The sequence below is a fragment of the Choloepus didactylus genome, chromosome 3 (genome assembly GCF_015220235.1).
Source record: "Choloepus didactylus isolate mChoDid1 chromosome 3, mChoDid1.pri, whole genome shotgun sequence".
NCBI lineage: Eukaryota > Metazoa > Chordata > Mammalia > Pilosa > Megalonychidae > Choloepus > Choloepus didactylus.
The window spans coordinates 93,232,828-93,253,272 of record NC_051309.1 but is presented as its reverse complement, the minus strand read 5'-3'; the positions used below and the strand labels follow the sequence as shown (position 1 = coordinate 93,253,272).

The window sequence follows — 20,445 nt, the reverse complement described above, 5'->3', positions numbered from 1 at the left end:
AGAAGGTGCAAGGCAATCAAAAAACTTTTAAAAAGATGTTCAAGACCCTTTCTTAGGACCACAGGAGCTGGTCTACCTGCCCTGTACAGAAACCTGGCCCTCTTTTGGCTGAGAAATATAGAAGACCCAACTGTTAAAGCAGGGCTCTAAAACAAACACAAGTCTTGTTGGCAAGCAGAGAACAGAGCACTACTGGAAGCCAGCAGATTTGCATTACCACACACAGTGAACTTGCTGGGGTGCCCAGTGCCTACCTCCCTTCCCTGTGGTAAGCCACAGTGAGTGCCTGATTTGGGAGGGAATGGGGGAGACTGAAGGCAAAGTCAATCTGACAACTGGCCAGCGAGAGGAACAAAGAAAAGATAGAAATCAAAGTCAACCAACAAGAAAACCCTGGGCAAATGAGAGAAAACAACCTCCAGATTAAATTAATCAAGAAAATCAGATGCCTAGACAGCAAAAAAATCATGAGCCACATCAGGAAACATGAAGATATGGCCCAGTCAAAGGAACAAATTAACACCTCATCTGAGATTTAGTTCAATCAACTAATTGAAGATGTTCAAACAAATCTTCTAAATACAATCAACGAGTTGAAAGAAAATGTGACAAATCAAGGATATAAAGAAGACTTTGGATGACCATAAGGAAGAATTTGTAAGCTTGAAAAAACAAATGGTAGAACTTATGGGAATGAAAGACACAATAGAAGAGATGAAAAACACAATGGAGACATACAACAGGACACTTGGAGAGGCAGAAGAAAGGATTAGTGAACTAGAGGACATGATATCTGAAACAACACACACAAAAGAACAGATAGGGAAAAGAATGAAAAAATATGAGTAGGGTCTCAAGGACTGAATGACAATATGAAGTGCACAAATATACATGTTATAGGTATTCTAGAAGCAGATAAGAAAGGAAAGGGGACAGAAAGAATAATAGAGGAAACAATCAATAAAATTTCCCAACTCTTATGAAAGACATAAAATTACAGGTCAAAGAAGTGCAGCATACCCCAAACAGAATTAATCCAAATAGACCTACTACAAAACACTTACTAATCAGATTTTCAAATGTAAAAGACAAAGAGAATCCTCAAAGCAGCAAGAAAAAAAGCACAAACAAGGGAAGTTCAATAAGACTAAGTGTGGACCTCTCAGCAGAAACCATCGAGGCAAGAAGGCAGTGGTATGATAGTCAAGATACTGAAAGAGAAAAACTGCCAACCAAGAATCCTGTATCTGGCAAAACTGTCCTTCAAAACTGAGGGAGAGTTTAAAATATTTACAGACAGACACTAAGAGAATTCATGAGCAGGAGACCTCCTCTACAAGAAATACTAGAGGGAGTGCTACAGAAAGATAGGAAAAAACAGGAGAGGTTTGGAGAAGAGTGTAGAAATGAAGATATCAGGAGATAGAAAGAGGATAGAGATACGTCATTTGATACTGAAGGAGTATAGGATGTTCAGAAGGATTGATTGTATAGATCCAGAAATGGACAGCACAATTCTGTGGGATGGTAGCAAAATACTGTAAGTACACTGAACAATGACGACTTTGAGTACAGTTGAAAGAGGAAGGTTAGGGGTATGTATGACACTAGAAAGAAAGATAGAAGTTAAAGAACTGGAATTGTATAACTTAGTGAAAACTAGAGGGTCAATAATTGTGATTAAATGTACAAATATAAGAATGTTTTACATGAAGGAGAACAAATGAATATCAACTTTGCAAGGTGTTGAAAATGGAATGGTATTGGGGAAAAATACAATCAATGCAAACTAGAGCCTAGAGTCTAGAGTTAGCAGTAACATTGTAATATGCTTCTTAATTGTAACAAAGGCAATATACCAAAGCTAAATGTCTATAAGAGGCGGATATAAGGAAGGGGTATGGGATTCTTGGCTTTGGTGTTGTTGTCTGACCTTTTTATTGTATTTTCTTTCTTTTTTTTTTTTTTTTTTTCCATTGTCATTTCTTTTTCTTTTTTCTCCTCTTCCTCTTTCTTTGTGGAAGAAATGGAAATGTCCTCATATAGACTGTGGTGGTGTATGTTTAACTATGTGATTATACCGGGAACCACTGATTGTTTACTGAGGAGGTAATGTATGGTATGTGAACAAAACTGTTTTTAAAAAAAGAAAGAAAAGCAAGAATATAAAGGAAAATGCTCTGAAGATTTTTCATTCCAAAATATCTCTTTAAGTAGCAATATCTAAGGTTGAAGGAGTGTTTATTTCAGTAGGTTATTCAATCTATTTCAGTAGTTACTCAAAGCATTGTCCAGCTCATCCAAGTTGTCAAATAAACTGGCATAAAATTTTTATAACATTTTCTTTATTCTTTTATTAAGTGCAGAATCTATGGTGGTATCATCTCTCTCATTCTTGATAATGGTAATATGTATTTTCTCTCTTTTTTTTTCCCTGATCTGTTGAGCTAGAGATTTATGGGTTTTATCGGTTTTCCCAAAGAAAAACCCAGCTTTGGGTTTCAATGATTTTTCTTTACATTTTTTCTATGTTTTATTTCATTGATTTCCACTCTAATCTTTATTCTTTCCTTTCTTCTACTTACTTTTCTATTACTTATTATTTTACTTCTGTGTCTAGTTTCTTGAAAGCTGAGGTCATTGGTTTAAAATCTTTTTTCTTTTCTACCATCACTATTTAGTGTTATAAAATTTCCTCTAAGTCTTGCTTTAGGAGCATCCCACATTTTTTGGAATATTGTGGTTTCACTTTTATTCCATGCAATATATTTCCTAATTTCCCTATTGTCTTCCTCTTTGGGCCATGGGTTGTTTAGAAATGTGTTATTTAGTTTCTAAATATTTCGATATTTCCCTGAGGGGATATGTATGACTTGAACATTTTCAAATACATTAAAACTAGTTTTATGGCCCAGTATATGGCCTATATTGGTAAATATTCTGTGTGTAGAACCAGGAAAAAAAAATGTTTTCTGCTCTTATTGGGTGGAATGTTCTATAAATTTAAGTTAATTAGGTCAAGTGGTTGTGTTTAAATTTTATATGTTTTACTGATTTTCTGCCTACTTGCTTTGTCAATTATTGAGAAGGGGATATTGAAATTTCTGACTACAATTGTAGAGCTTCCTGTCTCCTCACGGTTCTGGTTTCCTTCATGTACTTTGAAGCTCTGCTATTTGAAGTGAGGTGCCTAAATGTCTAGAATTGTTATATCTCTGTGGTGAATTGGTCCTGTTGTCTTTATAAAATGATATTCTTTACTCTGGTAATATTCTTTGCCCTGAAATTTACTTTGATATTAATATAGCCAGTTTTTCATTTTGTTTTTGTTTTTGTTTTTGACTGTTAGTAAGGTATAGCTTTTTCATCCTTTTACTTTTAAGGTAGACAGCATTTATCTGGGTCTTGGTTTTCGTTTTTCATCAAATCTGGCCAGGTCTGTCATTTAATTAGAGTGTTAAGATACTCCAGGTAATTATAACATAAATAAATTATATTTAACATGATTATTGATACAGTTTTCATTTGGCTATTTGTTTATTTGTCCCACCTGTTCTTTTTACATTTTGCTTCTTTTTATGCCTCTTTTGGATTAATTAAATATTTTCTGTGATTATATTTTATCTCTTTTGTTGGATAATTAGCTATAACTGTATAATTTCAGTGGTTGCTATAGTTTTTAAAGTATACATATTTAACTTATCACAGTCTACCTTAAGTGATATTATACTTAACATATAAGAATTTACAATTCTATGCTTCCATTTCTCCCCTCCCAAACTTTGTGCTACTGTTGTCATGCATTTTACTTTTACATATGTTATAAACTCCACACGACTTTCCTATTATTTTTGTTTAATAGTTAAATTATCTTTAAAAAAAAGTTCATTGCACATGAGAAAATACAAGAACCTAAATAAGTACTAACCCTTACCCATAGATATTTAAAAACTATTTCCACTTTAAGTCAACATTCTTATTAGTACAAACCAGAGTACCCACATTTAACCTTTTCCTTTTGATTAGCTGACCATGTAAGATAAGCCATAAAATGTAAGGAAAAATTATTATATAACTTAGGCCTGTCTTCTAGCCAGTTGGTGACAAACCTAGCTGAAGTGATCAAAGTTTTGTTGTCTGGAAAGGGTTCATCACCTCCTTCCTGGGGCAGCTGAGGAAATGTGTTTTTTTCCCTCTCCCCTTTCGTAAGTCCAGGTGACACATTTTGTACTGTATTAAGGAGAAAGGAGTCCTAGACTCATTGGCTCCCACATCTATTTAAATTTTATATTTTAAAAAGAATTAAAAGTGCCAACCTGAATGTTCTGGACCATTCAACTAGAAATAATCTGTGACACTTATGCGAGAAACTGATGACATCTGCCAAGCTTTCTGTCAACTCCTCTTCTCTATTCCTTCCTTCTTTAACTCCTTACTGGATGCTCTTTGACCTATCATTTGCTGATTACTCTTTCCTCATTTCCTAGGAAGGCAGCATAGAAAAATGGTAAAGTATCCAAGCTTTAGAGTCAGACAGAATGAATTTAAGTCCCAGCTCATCCATTTAATAATTGTGTGATTATTGATCAAGTTATTTCGCCTCTCTATGGCTCAATTTCCTTTTCATAATAGGGGAACAATAATGGTACCTAATATGGAGTTGTTAGATGGAATAAATGAAATAATAAAGGTAATACTCCTTGCCAATAATTTAAGTGGTTAAAATGTCAGCTGTTATTACTTCATTATTGCATTCTGGGATTCTTGTAAAGTGAGCTTATTAATCTTTTCTCCATATTTTATCAATCATATTTTAAAGACTTTTAACTAATAAGGAAAATACCTTATACATTTACTCGTATAGTTAACATTTCCAGGGTTCTTCACTTCTTTGTGTAGATCCATTTGATATCATTTCCCTTGTGCCTGAAGGATATCCTTTAACATTTCCTGTAGAGTAGGTCTGCTGGTGATGAATACTTTCATTTATACTGTATCTCTGAAAAGTCTTTATTTCACCTTCATTTCTGAAAGATAAAAATTTTCACTGGGTATAGAACTGCAGGGTGACAGTTTCTTCCTTCCACTTTTTAAACACATGCATGGTCTTATTGTTTACATTGTTTCTGAAAAGAAATATACTGTCATTCTTCTCTGTGTTCCTCTCTGTCTTTTTTTCTTTGCTTTTAAATTTTTCTGTTCATCATAGTTTTTGAGCAGTTTGAATATGATGTATCTTGGTATAATTCTCTTCATGTTGCTTATGCTTGGGGTTCATTGTGATCCTTGGATCTGAGGGTTTATAGTTTCCACCAAATTTAGAAATTTTTCTGCCATTATTTCTTCAAATATTTTTTCTACCATGACTTTCTCTCCTCTCCTTAAAGACTCTAAATTCATATTTTTAGGGTACTTGAAATCATCCCACAGCTCAATGATGCTCTGTTCATTTTTTATTATTCATTTTCTGTTTCCTGTTGAATAATTTATATTTATTTGTACTCAAGTTCACTAATATTTTCAAAGTTTGATTTGTCACTACTTAACTTTTTGAACATAAGGAACATAGTTATAAAAACTCTATCAATGTCCTTCTCTGCTAAGTCGAATTTCTGTGTCAGTTTTGGGTCAGTTTCAACTGATTGATTATCTTCTCATTATGGGTCATATTTTCCTGCTTCTTTTCATGCCTGGAAACTTTTGATTGAATGCCATATACTGTGAATTTTACCTTGTTGGGTGCTGGATATCTCTGTAATCCTAAAGTATTCTTGAATTTTACTGGGGTATGAAGTTAAATTACTTAGAAACTTGGAGGTTTGATCCTTTCAGGTGTGCTTCAAAGATCTGTCAGGGTGGTCCAGAGCAAAGCTCAATCTAGAGCTAGTTATCCTCATTACTGAGGCAAAATCTTTCTATGTACTGTACCCAATGCCTCATAAATCTTGAGGTTTTCCATTCAGGCTGGTGGGAACAGATACCTTTCCTGTTTGTGTGAGCCTCAAGTACTGTTCTCTCTAATCCTTTTGTAAGGTTCCTCTCCGGGCCTTGAGTAGTTAGCTCACACACATGAGCTATTCAATACTTAGGTGAATACTCCAAGGGAACCCTCTGTAGTTCCCTGGGGTTCTCTCTCTATTTAGCTCTCTCCTCTCTCTTACTCTGTCCAGTTAACTCTAGCTGCCTTCATCTACCCAGACTCTCTCAGCTCCATCTCCTGAACTCAGGGAAACAGCTGATCTCTGTCTGGTTTCCCCTGTCTTGCAGCAGATCCAGAAATTCTCAAAATAGTAAGCTAGGTCAATTGTAAGGATTACCTTGTCCTGTCTCTCTGGGATCATTGTCTCTCACTGCCAGAGGTCCAGCGTCTTGAAAATTATTGTTTCACATATTTTGTTCATTTTCTAGTTGTTGCAGGAAGGAGGGTAAATCCAGTCCCTGCTATTTCCTCTTGGCCAGAAGTGGAAGTTTCACTAAGTTATCACATTTATTTCTTACACAGAACCACTGTAAATGGCATCTCAGTTCAATCATCCCTGACGGATTGGGGTCAAATCTTACATAGTTCAGAGGCTGCCCCTCTAAATTGTTTCTGTATGGGTCTTTTCACTAACTGCCTTAAAGGAAGTCATTCTTTAGTTTAGAAAGCACATTTGAAACAAATAGTATTTTGACTAAGGAATTTTAATGCTATGGGGAAGAATGTCTAGAAGTTTGTGCAGTTAAGTATGTCACAAAGTGGCTTTCCTTCTATAAAGTTTCTATAAGAAGGATTTTTCTTTTATAATCCTTGCAAATGAGGAACAGGGAGGGACTGGACATCAAGGCAGAAAAAAAGAAAAATGGCAGACCTTAGAAAGCAAGGCGTTGAAAACACAATTTTTCTAAGATGAATAATGGAAACTTCTGATACATTTACATATAAGATACTGTTTTCTACATATTCTAGGAAATATTATTTGGTTTTCTTCTTTCCTGCCTTCCTACACAAAAATCTAATGTTTACTTAACTAATATGCCAAGGTGAAATATTAATAATGACAATATTATCATTATTATCACTATTATCCCTTAATAGATGTCATAACAAAATATGACAAGTTCATGCAAGTGTGAGGTTATTAAAATAATCTAGGGAAAATGTTGCATACTGATGGCCCATGAGCTTTATTAGGCAGAGTGATGGCCTATGCCATATTTTATAAAAGTGTGAATTTGTGGCCAACACTTAAAAGCTAGAACATTGCAAAAACTGGAGAGATTTCATAAAAAAATCTTGAAGAAAAGCTTAGAGGAGATGTAGCAGCACTCAAGGTAAGTAGCAAATGCCCACTTTTCCTAGGATCTTAGTTCTATAGGTCACATACAAAAGGTACATATACAATGAAGCATAATTATAAAAAGCTAAAATGAAGTTTTATGCCTTTCTTCCCAATGTATATTTGTGCAGGGAAAAAAAAAATTGAACTTTAGGTACATCATAATAATAATTCCCCATTTAGCCTTCAGCATTCATGCTTAAACAAGAAAAGAAAACTAGAAGAGCAAATATGTAAAAAAAAATATTTCTATATACCTAACCTCTTTGACTGAGTGTTCTATAAAATAAGAGAACTGAAATATATCTAAAAGTTCCCCTTCCAACCTTTAAATGACCCAACTTAAGTTGTACTCAGTATTTGTCAATCTTAGTTAAAATAAAACTTGCAACTTAACAAACAAAACAGTGTAAGTACAATCAGTAGTAGTGCTAAGATACCCAAGTTTGCTTTTACTACTAACAAATTTTTAACTGCTAGTAAGAGCATGGGAATTAAAGAGGTCAAAAGCGTGAGAAATGTTTGACTAACATGGTAATTTGACCAAAAGAAAAAAGAAAAAGAAAACAGAAAAGTGTAAGTTGTGCTACTTAACATAAAAAAAAGGAAGGCTTTATTTGTATAAACCTTTTCAAAACCAAAACAGATTTTAGCAATACTAAAAGGATACATGTAAAGTTTTCACATTGAGAAAAACTAAACTAAAACATCAGTTTGGCACATCACTAATGTTTCCTCGTGGCTTTGGTGCCACTATTGAAAATGAAGGATACAGAAGAGCACCTCAAACACCTGGATAGGAGTAGAAGGGTGACTTACTTTTCAAACTTGGTTCATTTTTAACCTTCTACAACACACACGTTTTACCTATTCTAAAAAAATAAGATACTTATAAATAATAAAATAAACTTTATCTGCTATAAAAATAAAGTCTGCACAACTTCCCCTTCAGGGGGCAACAAAATTGTGTACTTAAGAAAAACTCTGTGGCCATCAAAACTATATGCATGTGGATAATAGTACACAATTTTTAAATATTAAAAAACGATAGAGATGACAGTTGAAGGAAAGGATTAATAGTGACTTTAATTTTATGCTACAAATCCCCTTTCTTCAAATAAGAGCAAATATCAACCAATTATATTTGTGAATGAATTTTAAAACCATATGGCAAAATAAAATTTAGAAACTTCTATAGCTCTTCTAATGGACACTTTTGATACCACCACATATAAAACAACTAAAGCCTATTGAAAGAGTTGATTCAAAGGAGAAGAAAAGAAACTTTGTTAGCAGTCACCAGGTCTGGGGGCTCTGTAAATAAAGCTGTCAGCCAAACCAAAAGACAATTTTTTAATGCACTAAATACGGAATAAAGAGTTGGTCATAGACCATTCTTAATGACTACACTTTAATTAGATCATTACTTCTAACCCTGAATTAAAATATACATATGATTTCCACTATGAAGGTATATAGTGTGTAGAGGTAAAGTACACACATTTTGGGAACAGACTGCTTAGACTCAAAATGCTGGCTCTCCTCCTTATTATCTTTATTACTTTGGGCAACTTAATCTAATTCTGCCTCAGTTTCCTTTCCTATAAAATGGAGATGACAGTACCTAACTTAACGATTTTTCTAGGAATTAAATTTTTACCACATTAAACAGTGCATTTTTGTCAAGTGTGTACTGTCATTATTATCACCTGAACATCAGTAACCCAGCCTCAAGTACATCTTCTAGTTGGTCCAAAGCATTAGCTAAATTAATACAAAGCATTGGGATCAGTAAGCCTTCTCTGCAGTGAAAAAATCTTCAGGCAAAATAACACAATCTGTTTTTTAACTCAAATTACATATCATGAAGTCTTCACAATTTCATCCTTCTACTGCTAAAACAGGTTGATTTTCCCTTGTATTTCATCATTTGGGATATTTTTATATTTCCTTCTGCTCTTTTTTCAACTGAAAGTTTTCATTAATTATAACCATGCTTTCTCATAAAATTTTATCTTTTTTCTATTTAGTATTATATTTCCATATTATGAAAAGCTCGTTACTAACATAATTTTGAGGAAATGAAATTCCATTGTATGTTATTTTCACGTTATTTTCAATTTTATATCACTATAAATAATTCTGTGGTGAGCATTTAAACATTTAAAAAAAGATTTTCAAAAGGACACTTTATCATCTTTTTTGGAAATTCTTTACTTAAAAGTTTATAGGAACTTGATGCTGTGAAGGGCAAGAAGGGAGACCTTGTGCAGAGGGAGACCTTGAAAAACAGAACTTTGGGAAAATACAGTATTACTAGAACTGTTTTAAAAGCTCATGAACAATTTCAGTAAATTTAGATTCTAACATATAATACCAAGTCCTCTTTTATCTTTTCTACATAAGTTGAGAGAATTTTTGCCCCACCTTGATATTGCTCATTTTAAAACACACTAGTCACATGGGAAATTATGGTTAAAATCCTAGGCTTTGGAGTCAGACAGACTTGGATACAAATCCCAGCTCCACTACCAACTAGCTCTGTGACCTATGGTAAGTCATTAAACCTCTCTACACCTCAGTCTCCTCATCTGAGGATATAAGGATAGTAGCAGTTACCTCATGGGGTTGTTTTAAGAATAAGTAAGATCCTATGTGTAATAGTACCTTGCACACAGTAAATACTTAAATAATACCCTTATCATTGAAAGCATTTTCAGGTCAATTAGGTGGTTTAAAGACATCACAAATATAAATGTGTGGTTTGGATAAAAAATATTGTCTTAATCTACAGATTATGATGGCACAGATGCATATTTATAAATCACTGTATCAAAGGTAGGTTCTTAAAGTTCAAAACAATCTAAAAAACCTCACTGTTAAAATATACATGCAGATATGAAAATCCTTGTAATTCCCTCATTAGGGTAGTAAAAGAGTATTTACATTTTTTTAAAAAAAGATTAAGTAATAGTTTTAAAGGAATCATAATTATGTGAATTTTGCTGTTTGTAGCATATACCACTGTAACTGTTTCTTTGAGATAGAATAAGACAATTCTTAGTTGTCTTTTTCACATGATTAAGAGGTTAGATATATTTAAAAGAATGCTGTTTAAGTGAGCTAAGAGAAATTTATAAACCAGAGTAACATTATTTTCTTTAGATTTTTTTTCCTGACAAATATTTTGTAATATAAAAAGCAGCAGAGGGTGGGGCAAGATGGCAGACTGGTGAGCTGTATGTTTTAGTTACTCCTCCAGGAAAGTAGGTAAAAAGCCAGGAACTGCGTGGACTGGACACCACAGAGCAATCTGTCTTTGGGCATACTTCATACAACACTCATGAAAACGTGGAACTGCTGAGATCAGCGAAATCTGTAAGTTTTTGCGGCCAGGGGACCCGCGCCCCTCCCTGCCAGGCTCAGTCCCGGGGGAGGAGGGGCTGTCAGCTCCAGGAAGGAGAAGGGAGAATTGCAGTGGCTGCTCTTATCGGAAACTCATTCTACTGATTCAAACTCCAACCATAGATAGACTGAGACCAGACACCAGAGACTCTGAGAGCAGCCAGCCCAGCAGAGAGGAGACAGGCATAGAAAAAAAACAACACGAAAAACTCCAAAATAAAAGCAGAGGATTTTTGGAGTTCTGGTGAACACAGAAAGGGGAAGGGCGGAGATCAGGCCTTGAGGCGCATATGCAAATCCCGAAGCAAGGCTGATCTCTCTGCCCTGTGCACCTTTCCTTAATGGCCCTGGTTGCTTTGTCTATTAGCATTTCAATAACCCATTAGATCTCTGAGGAGGGCCGTTTTTTTTTTTTTTTTTTTTTTTTTTTAATCCTTTTTGCTTTTTCTAAAACAATTACTCTAAGAAGCTCAATACAGAAAGCTTCAAAGAATTGAAATTTGGGCACGTCAAGTCAAGAGCAGAACTAAGAGAGCTCTGAGACAAAAGGCAATAATCCAGTGGCTGAGAAAATTCACTAAACAACACAACTTCCCAAGAAAAGGGGGGTGTCCGCTCACAGCCACCATCCTGGTGGACAGGAAACACTCCTGCCCATCGCCAGCCCCATAGCCCAGAGCTGCCCCAGACAACCCAGTGTGACGGAAGTGCTTCAAATAACAGGCACACACCACAAAACTGGGCGTGGACATTAGCCTTCCCTGCAACCTCAGCTGAATGTCCCAGAGCTGGGAAGGGGGAGCAGTGTGAATTAACAGAGCCCCATTCAGCCATCATTTCAGCAGACTGGGAGCCTCCCTACACAGCCCAGCAGCCCAGAACTGCCCTGGGGGGACGGCACTCACCTGTGACATAGCACAGTCATCCCTCAACAGAGGACCCGGGGTGCACAGCCTGGAAGAGGGGCCCACTTGCAAGTCTCAGGAGCCATACGCCAATACCAAAGACTTGTGGGTCAGTGGCAGAGACAAACTGTGGCAGGACTGAACTGAAGGATTAGACTATTGCAGTAGCTTTAAAACTCTAGGATCATCAGGGAGATTTGATTGTTAGGGCCACCCCCCCTCCCCGACTGCCCAGAAACACGCCCCACATACAGGGCAGGCAACACCAACTACACACGCAAGCTTGGGACACCAATTGGGCCCCACAAGACTCACTCCCCCACTCACTAAAAAGGCTAAGCAGGGGAGATCTGGCTTGTGGAGAACAGGTGGCTCGTGGACGCCACCTGCTGGTTAGTTAGAGAAAGTGTACTCCACGAAGCTGTAGATCTGATAAATTAGAGATAAGGACTTCAACTGGTCTACAAACCCTAAAAGAACCCTATCAAGTTCAGCAAATGCCACGAGGCCAAAAACAACAGAAAATTATAAAGCATATGAAAAAACCAGACGATATGGATAACCCAAGCCCAAGCACCCAAATCAAAAGACCAGAAGAGACACACCTAGAGCAGCTACTCAAAGAACTAAAGATGAACAATGAGACCATAGTACGGGATATGAAGGAAATCAAGAAGACCCTAGAAGAGCATAAAGAAGACATTGCAAGACTAAATAAAAAAATGGATGATCTTATGGAAATTAAAGAAACTGTTGACCAAATTAAAAAGATTCTGGACACTCATAGTACAAGACTAGAGGAAGTTGAACAACGAATCAGTGACCTGGAAGATGACAGAATGGAAAATGAAAGCATAAAAGAAAGAATGGGGAAAAAAATTGAAAAACTCAAAATGGACCTCAGGGATATGATAGATAATATGAAACGTCCGAATATAAGACTCATTGGTGTCCCAGAAGGGGAAGAAAAGGGTAAAGGTCTAGGAAGAGTATTCAAAGAAATTGTTGGGGAAAACTTCCCAAATCTTCTAAACAACATAAATACACAAATCATAAATGCTCAGCGAACTCCAAATAGAATAAATCCAAAAAAACCCACTCCGAGACATATACTGATCACACTGGCAAACATAGAAGAGAAGGAGCAAGTTCTGAAAGCAGCAAGAGAAAAGCAATTCACCACATACAAAGGAAACAGCATAAGACTAAGTAGTGACTACTCAGCAGCCACCATGGAGGCAAGAAGGCAGTGGCACGATATATTTAAAATTCTGAGTGAGAGGAATTTCCAGCCAAGAATACTTTATCCAGCAAAGCTCTCCTTCAAATTTGAGGGAGAGCTTAAATTTTTCACAGACAAAGAAATGCTGAGAGAATTTGCTAACAAGAGACCTGCCCTACTGGAGATACTAAAGGGAGCCCTACAGACAGAGAAACAAAGACAGGACAGAGAGACTTGGAGAAAGGTTCAGTACTAAAGAGATTCGGTATGGGTACAATAAAGGATATTAATAGAGAGAGGGAAAAATATGGCAAACATAATCCAAAGGATAAGATGGCCGATTCAAGAAATGCCTTCACGGTTTTAACGTTGAATGTAAATGGATTAAACTCCCCAATTAAAAGATATAGATTCGCAGAATGGATCAAAAAAATGAACCATCAATATGTTGCATACAAGAGACTCATCTTAGACACAGGGACACAAAGAAACTGAAAGTGAAAGGATGGAAAAAAATATTTCATGCAAGCTACAGCCAAAAGAAAGCAGGTGTAGCAATATTAATCTCAGATAAAATAGACTTCAAATGCAGGGATGTTTTGAGAGACAAAGAAGGCCACTACATAGTAATAAAAGGGGCAATTCAGCAAGAAGAAATAACAATCGTAAATGTCTATGCACCCAATCAAGGTGCCACAAAATACATGAGAGAAACACTGGCAAAACTAAAGGAAGCAATTGATGTTTCCACAATAATTGTGGGAGACTTCAACACATCACTCTCTCCTATAGATAGATCAACCAGACAGAAGACCAATAAGGAAATTGAAAACCTAAACAATCTGATAAATGAATTAGATTTAACAGACATCTACAGGACATTACATCCCAAATCACCAGGATACACATACTTTTCTAGTGCTCACGGAACTTTCTCCAGAATAGATCATATGCTGGGACATAAAACAAGCCTCAATAAATTTAAAAAGATTGAAATTATTCAAAGCACATTCTCTGACCACAATGGAATACAATTAGAAGTCAATAACCATCAGAGACTTAGAAAATTCACAAATACCTGGAGGTTAAACAACACACTCCTAAACAATCAGTGGGTTAAAGAAGAAATAGCAAGACAAATTGCTAAATATATAGAGACGAATGAAAATGAGAACACAACATACCAAAACCTATGGGATGCAGCAAAAGCAGTGCTAAGGGGGAAATTTATAGCACTAAACGCATATATTAAAAAGGAAGAAAGAGCCAAAATCAAAGAACTAATGGATCAACTGAAGAAGCTAGAAAATGAACAGCAAACCAATCCTAAACCAAGTACAAGAAAAGAAATAACAAGGATTAAAGCAGAAATAAATGACATAGAGAACAAAAAAACAATAGAAAGGATAAATATCACCAAAAGTTGGTTCTTTGAGAAGATCAACAAGATTGACAAGCCCCTAGCTACACTGACAAAATCAAAAAGAGAGAAGACCCATATAAACAAAATAATGAATGAAAAAGGTGACATAACTGCAGATCCTGAAGAAATTAAAAAAATTATAAGAGGATATTATGAACAACTGTATGGCAACAAACTGGATAATGTAGAAGAAATGGACAATTTCCTGGAAACATATGAACAACCTAGACTGACCAGAGAAGAAATAGAAGACCTCAACCAACCCATCACAAGCAAAGAGATCCAATCAGTCATCAAAAATCTTCCCACAAATAAATGCCCAAGGCCAGATGGCTTCACAGGGGAATTCTACCAAACTTTCCACAAAGAACTGACACCAATCTTACTCAAACTCTTTCAAAACATTGAAAAAAATGGAACACTACCTAACTCATTTTATGAAGCTAACATCAATCTAATACCAAAAGCAGGCAAAGATGCTACAAAAAAGGAAAACTACCGGCCAATCTCCCTAATGAATATAGATGCAAAAATCCTCAACAAAATACTTGCAAATCGAATCCAAAGACACATTAAAAAAATCATACACCATGACCAAGTGGGGTTCATTCCAGGCATGCAAGGATGGTTCAACATAAGAAAAACAATCAATGTATTACAACACATTAAAAACTCGAAAGGGAAAAATCAATTGATCATCTCAATAGATGCTGAAAAAGCATTTGACAAAATCCAACATCCCTTTTTGATAAAAACACTTCAAAAGGTAGGAATTGAAGGAAACTTCCTCAACATGATAAAGAGCATATATGAAAAACCCACAGCCAGCATAGTACTCAATGGTGAGAGACTGAAAGCCTTCCCTCTAAGATCAGGAACAAGACAAGGATGCCCGCTGTCACCACTGTTATTCAACATTGTGCTGGAAGTGCTAGCCAGGGCAATCCGGCAAGAAAAAGAAATAAAAGGCATCCAAATTGGAAAAGAAGAGGTAAAACTGTCATTGTTTGCAGATGATATGATCTTATATCTAGAAAACCCTGAGAAATCAACGATACACCTACTAGAGCTAATAAACAAATTTAGCAAAGTAGCGGGATACAAGATTAATGCACATAAGTCAGTAATGTTTCTATATGCTAGAAATGAACAAACTGAAGAGACACTCAAGAAAAAGATACCATTTTCAATAGCAACTAAAAAAATCAAGTACCTAGGAATAAACTTAACCAAAGATGTAAAAGACCTATACAAAGAAAACTACATAACTCTACTAAAGAAACAGAAGGGGACCTTAAAAGATGGAAAAATATTCCATGTTCATGGATAGGAAGGCTAAATGTCATTAAGATGTCAATTCTACCCAAACTCATCTACAGATTCAATGCAATCCCAATCAAAATTCCAACAACCTACTTTGCAGACTTGGAAAAGCTAGTTATCAAATTTATTTGGAAAGGGAAGATGCCTCGAATTGCTAAAGACACTCTAAAAAAGAAAAACGAAGTGGGAGGACTTACACTCCCTGACTTTGAAGCTTATTATAAAGCCACAGTTGCCAAAACAGCATGGTACTGGCACAAAGATAGACATATAGATCAATGGAATCGAATTGAGAATTCAGAGATAGACCCTCAGATCTATGGCCGACTGATCTTTGATAAGGCCCCCAAAGTCACCGAACTGAGCCATAATGGTCTTTTCAACAAATGGGGCTGGGAGAGTTGGATATCCATATCCAAAAGAATGAAAGAGGACCCCTACCTCACCCCCTACACAAAAATTAACTCAAAATGGACCAAAGATCTCAATATAAAAGAAAGTACCATAAAACTCCTAGAAGATAATGTAGGAAAACATCTTCAAGACCTTGTATTAGGAGGCCACTTCCTAGACTTTACACCCAAAGCACAAGCAACAAAAGAGAAAATAGATAAATGGGAACTCCTCAAGCTTAGAAGTTTCTGCACCTCAAAGGAATTTCTCAAAAAGGTAAAGAGGCAGCCAACTCAATGGGAAAAAATTTTTGGAAACCATGTATCTGACAAAAGACTGATATCTTGCATATACAAAGAAATCCTACAACTCAATGACAATAGTACAGACAGCCCAATTATAAAATGGGCAAAAGATATGAAAAGACAGTTCTCTGAAGAGGAAATACAAATGGCCAAGAAACACATGAAAAAATGTTCAGCTTCACTAGCTATTAGAGAGATGCAAATTAAGACCACAATGAGATACCATCTAACACCGGTTAGAATGGCTGCCATTAAACAAACAGGAAACTACAAATGCTGGAGGGGATGTGGAGAAATTGGAACTCTTATTCATTGTTGGTGGGACTGTATAATGGTTCAGCCACTCTGGAAGTCAGTCTGGCAGTTCCTTAGAAAACTAGATATAGAGCTACCATTCGATCCAGCGATTGCACTTCTCGGTATATACCCGGAAGATCGGAAAGCAGTGACACGGACAGATATCTGCACGCCAATGTTCATAGCAGCATTATTCACAATTGCCAAGAGATGGAAACAACCCAAATGTCCTTCAACAGATGAGTGGATAAATAAAATGTGGTATATACACACGATGGAATACTACGCGGCAGTAAGAAGGAACGATCTGGTGAAACATATGACAACATGGATGAACCTTGAAGACATAATGCTGAGCGAAATAAGCCAGGCACAAAAAGAGAAATATTATATGCTACCACTAATGTGAACTTTGAAAAATGTAAAACAAATGGTTTATAATGTAGAATGTAGGGGAACTAGCAGTAGAGAGCAATTAAGGAAGGGGGAACAATAATCCAAGAAGAACAGATAAGCTATTTAACGTTCTGGGGATGCCCAGAAATGACTATGGTCTGTTAATTTCTGATGGATGTAGTAGGAACAAGTTCACTGAAATGTTGCTATATTATGTAACTTTCTTGGGGTAAAGTAGGAACATGTTGGAAGTTAAGCAGTTATCTTAGGTTAGTTGTCTTTTTCTTACTCCCTTGCTATGGTCTCTTTGAAATGTTCTTTTATTGTATGTTTGTTTTCTTTTTAACTTTTTTTTTCATACAGTTGATTTGAAAAAAGAAGGGAAAGTTAAAAAAAGAAAAGAAAAGAAAAGAAAAAAGACAAACAAGGGAAAAAAAAAAAAAGATGTAGTGCCCCCTTGAGGAGCCTGTGGAGAATGCAGGGGTATTCGCCTACCCCACCTCCATGGTTGCTAACATGACCACAGACATAGGGGACTGGTGGTTTGATGGGTTGAGCCCTCTACCATAAGTTTTACCCTTGGGAAGACGGTTGCTGCAAAGGAGAGGCTAGGCCTCCCTGTATTTGTGCCTAAGAGTCTCCTCCTGAATGCCTCTTTGTTGCTCAGATGTGGCCCTCTCTCTCTGGCTAAGCCAACTTGAAAGGTGAAATCACTGCCCTCCCCCCTACGTGGGATCAGACACCCAGGGAAGTGAATCTCCCTGGCAACGTGGAATATGACTCCCGGGGAGGAATGTAGACCCGGCATCGTGGGATGGAGAACATCTTCTTGACCAAAAGGGGGATGTGAAAGGAAATGAAATAAGCTTCAGTGGCAGAGAGATTCCAAAACGAGCCGAGAGATCACTCTGGTGGGCACTCTTACGCACACTTTAGACAACCTTTTTTAGGTTCTAAAGAATTGGGGTATCTGGTGGTGGATACCTGAAACTATTAAACTACAACCCAGAACCCATGAATCTCGAAGACAGTTGTATAAAATTGTAGCTTATGAGGGGTGACAGTGGGATTGGGAATGCCATAAGGACCAAACTCCACTTTGTCTAGTTTATGGATGGATGTGTAGAAAAGTAGGGGAAGCAAACAAACAGACAAAGGTACCTAGTGTTCTTTTTTACTTCAATTGCTCTTTTTCACTGTAATTATTATTCTTGTTATTTTTGTGTGTGTGCTAATGAAGGTGTCAGGGATTGATGTAGGTGAGGAATGTACAACTATGTAATGGTACTGTAAACAATCGAAAGTACAATTTGTTTTGTATGACTGCGTGGTATGTGAATATATCTCAATAAAATGATGATTAAAAAAAAAAGCAGCAGAAACTTTTTCACTTTAATTATTATTCTTGTTATTTTTGTGTGTGTGCTAATGAAGGTGTCAGGGATTGATTTAGGTGATGAATGTACAACTATGTAATGGTACTGTGAACAAGCGAATGTACGATTTGTTTCGTATGACTGCGTGGTATGTGAATATATCTCAATAAAATGAAGATTAAAAAAAAGCAGCAGAAAAAGGAAAATGCACTGGCCACCATCAAGTACACTTTATCAATGCAATTACAATTAATCCTTCAGATAATCTGGCCAGCTAAGATACAACTTTTAGAGGTCTATACTGAATTTTGATATTATTTAACAACCAACTAAGTGACTTGAAACAAGTAACTAAGTACTTTCGATAGGCAAGGAGTTTTGTAATACATTAGTTCAGGAATTTTAAAAAAATCATGTCTTGGGTAGGTAAAATACTAAATACATTTCCTGAATTGTATTTCTTACATCACACTTGACACTATACCAAATAAAACATTTACTTGAATTTGTGATGGAAAGATGGGGTTCATTTCAAAAACTTTTTAGGTAACTGCCTAGTATAATGTCAGCTTCTAAGAAGAGAATGGAAAATTCTTTTGTAGCCAAAGTAATTTGCAGAAAACATTCCCAATCAATTTTAAATTTGGATCCTAGTGATAATTATTATAATTAATAAATAAGCAGAAAGGCTGACAATAAAGTCACACTAGTGGCGAAGAAACCCAACTACTATAGCAGAATATTAAAACACAGGCCAAGATTTGTATTTAAACAGTTCTTCTGAATTTATAGCTTAGGTGGCTCATTTTAAATACAATCCTCAATCTCACTTAAATGAACTAAGCATTTATATAATCCATGCAACATTTTCAATTGAACAAACATCACACACTTTATTTGGAATCAATATCCTTTGTCAGCTTGTTCTAACAAAGTGGTAGATAGCAACAAATGATACACATCTGTTGATTCAAGTAGCTAGCCTATTGAGCAAACTCAGGAAATGCTGAGTAAAATCACTTTCCATTTCACCCAATCTTCCCAGCCTAGGTGATTTCCTTATTACTCTAGGCTCCATATTTTACTTGACCATCACAGACTGCAACAATCCCTAAACCATACTCAACGTATTCTATCTATGTGGACTGTGACCATCACTGTTCAAATTATCCAACTTCAAGCCGGTAAAACCTATAAATCCCTTATCAAACTCACATTACTTTTCCCCACAGTGATTATTCCAAACTTCTCTCCTCAAACTTCTAATTCTTCACCACTACCCAAATCATAATTGAAAGCAGATTATCTTGTCTGTCACAACTGTAAACTATTTCATATAACCTTATTTTCATTTCTATTCATCAATAGGCACACATCCATCTTTCTACCTCATATCTAAAGCTAACAGGTTCCACCAAGGACTCATCCCTTCCCATCCAGACAGAGTCTTATAAAAGAAAATTATTCTTTTTTACTATTCCTGGCATTTTAAATCCTTCATCTCATAAGAGTTGTTCTTTCACTATCTTCAATCTTAAAATTTTTTTTCCTAACCTTATGAAATCTACTAGATCATCCAACTCATCTATTTTGCCACCACATACCATCCTCCATTTCAATATCCTTCCTAGCAGTAAAACGGCTCTTTTGAAGGTAATGCTAATCAACCAATCACTCGGGCCCTTCTACTTCTTTTTAGCCTACCTTTGGCTTCCGGTGGCATCTGGCACTATTGGTCAAGTACTCCTTGAAAGACTCTCCCACTGTACTTTCCTTAACATATTTTCCATTCTTTTACTCTTCAGTTATTCCCTTCTCTGAACCCTTCCTTTTATCTCCTTCACATGCCATGTTCAGTCCATCTTTAAAAGCACATCCTTTCTGATGAATTTACTTACTCATAACTTTTCTTCTGCTTTAGCGAATACCATATTCATTCCCAGACCTCTATATCCAAACCTTACTTCTTCAAGATTCAGCTTAAGCTCTCTCTCAAGTGAATCCCTGATGAAATCAGACCACTTTTTTTTCTTGAAACTTATCAAACTTAATGTTTTACAATATGCAATGGTTTCCTATCT

The 20,445-nt window shown here is 36.1% G+C and overlaps 1 protein-coding gene across 1 annotated transcript in view; it reads right to left on the bottom strand.

Annotated features, from left to right (window-relative positions):
* Window positions 1-20,445, bottom strand: part of PTPN13 (protein tyrosine phosphatase non-receptor type 13) — a 239,306-nt gene that overhangs the window by 206,416 nt on the left and 12,445 nt on the right.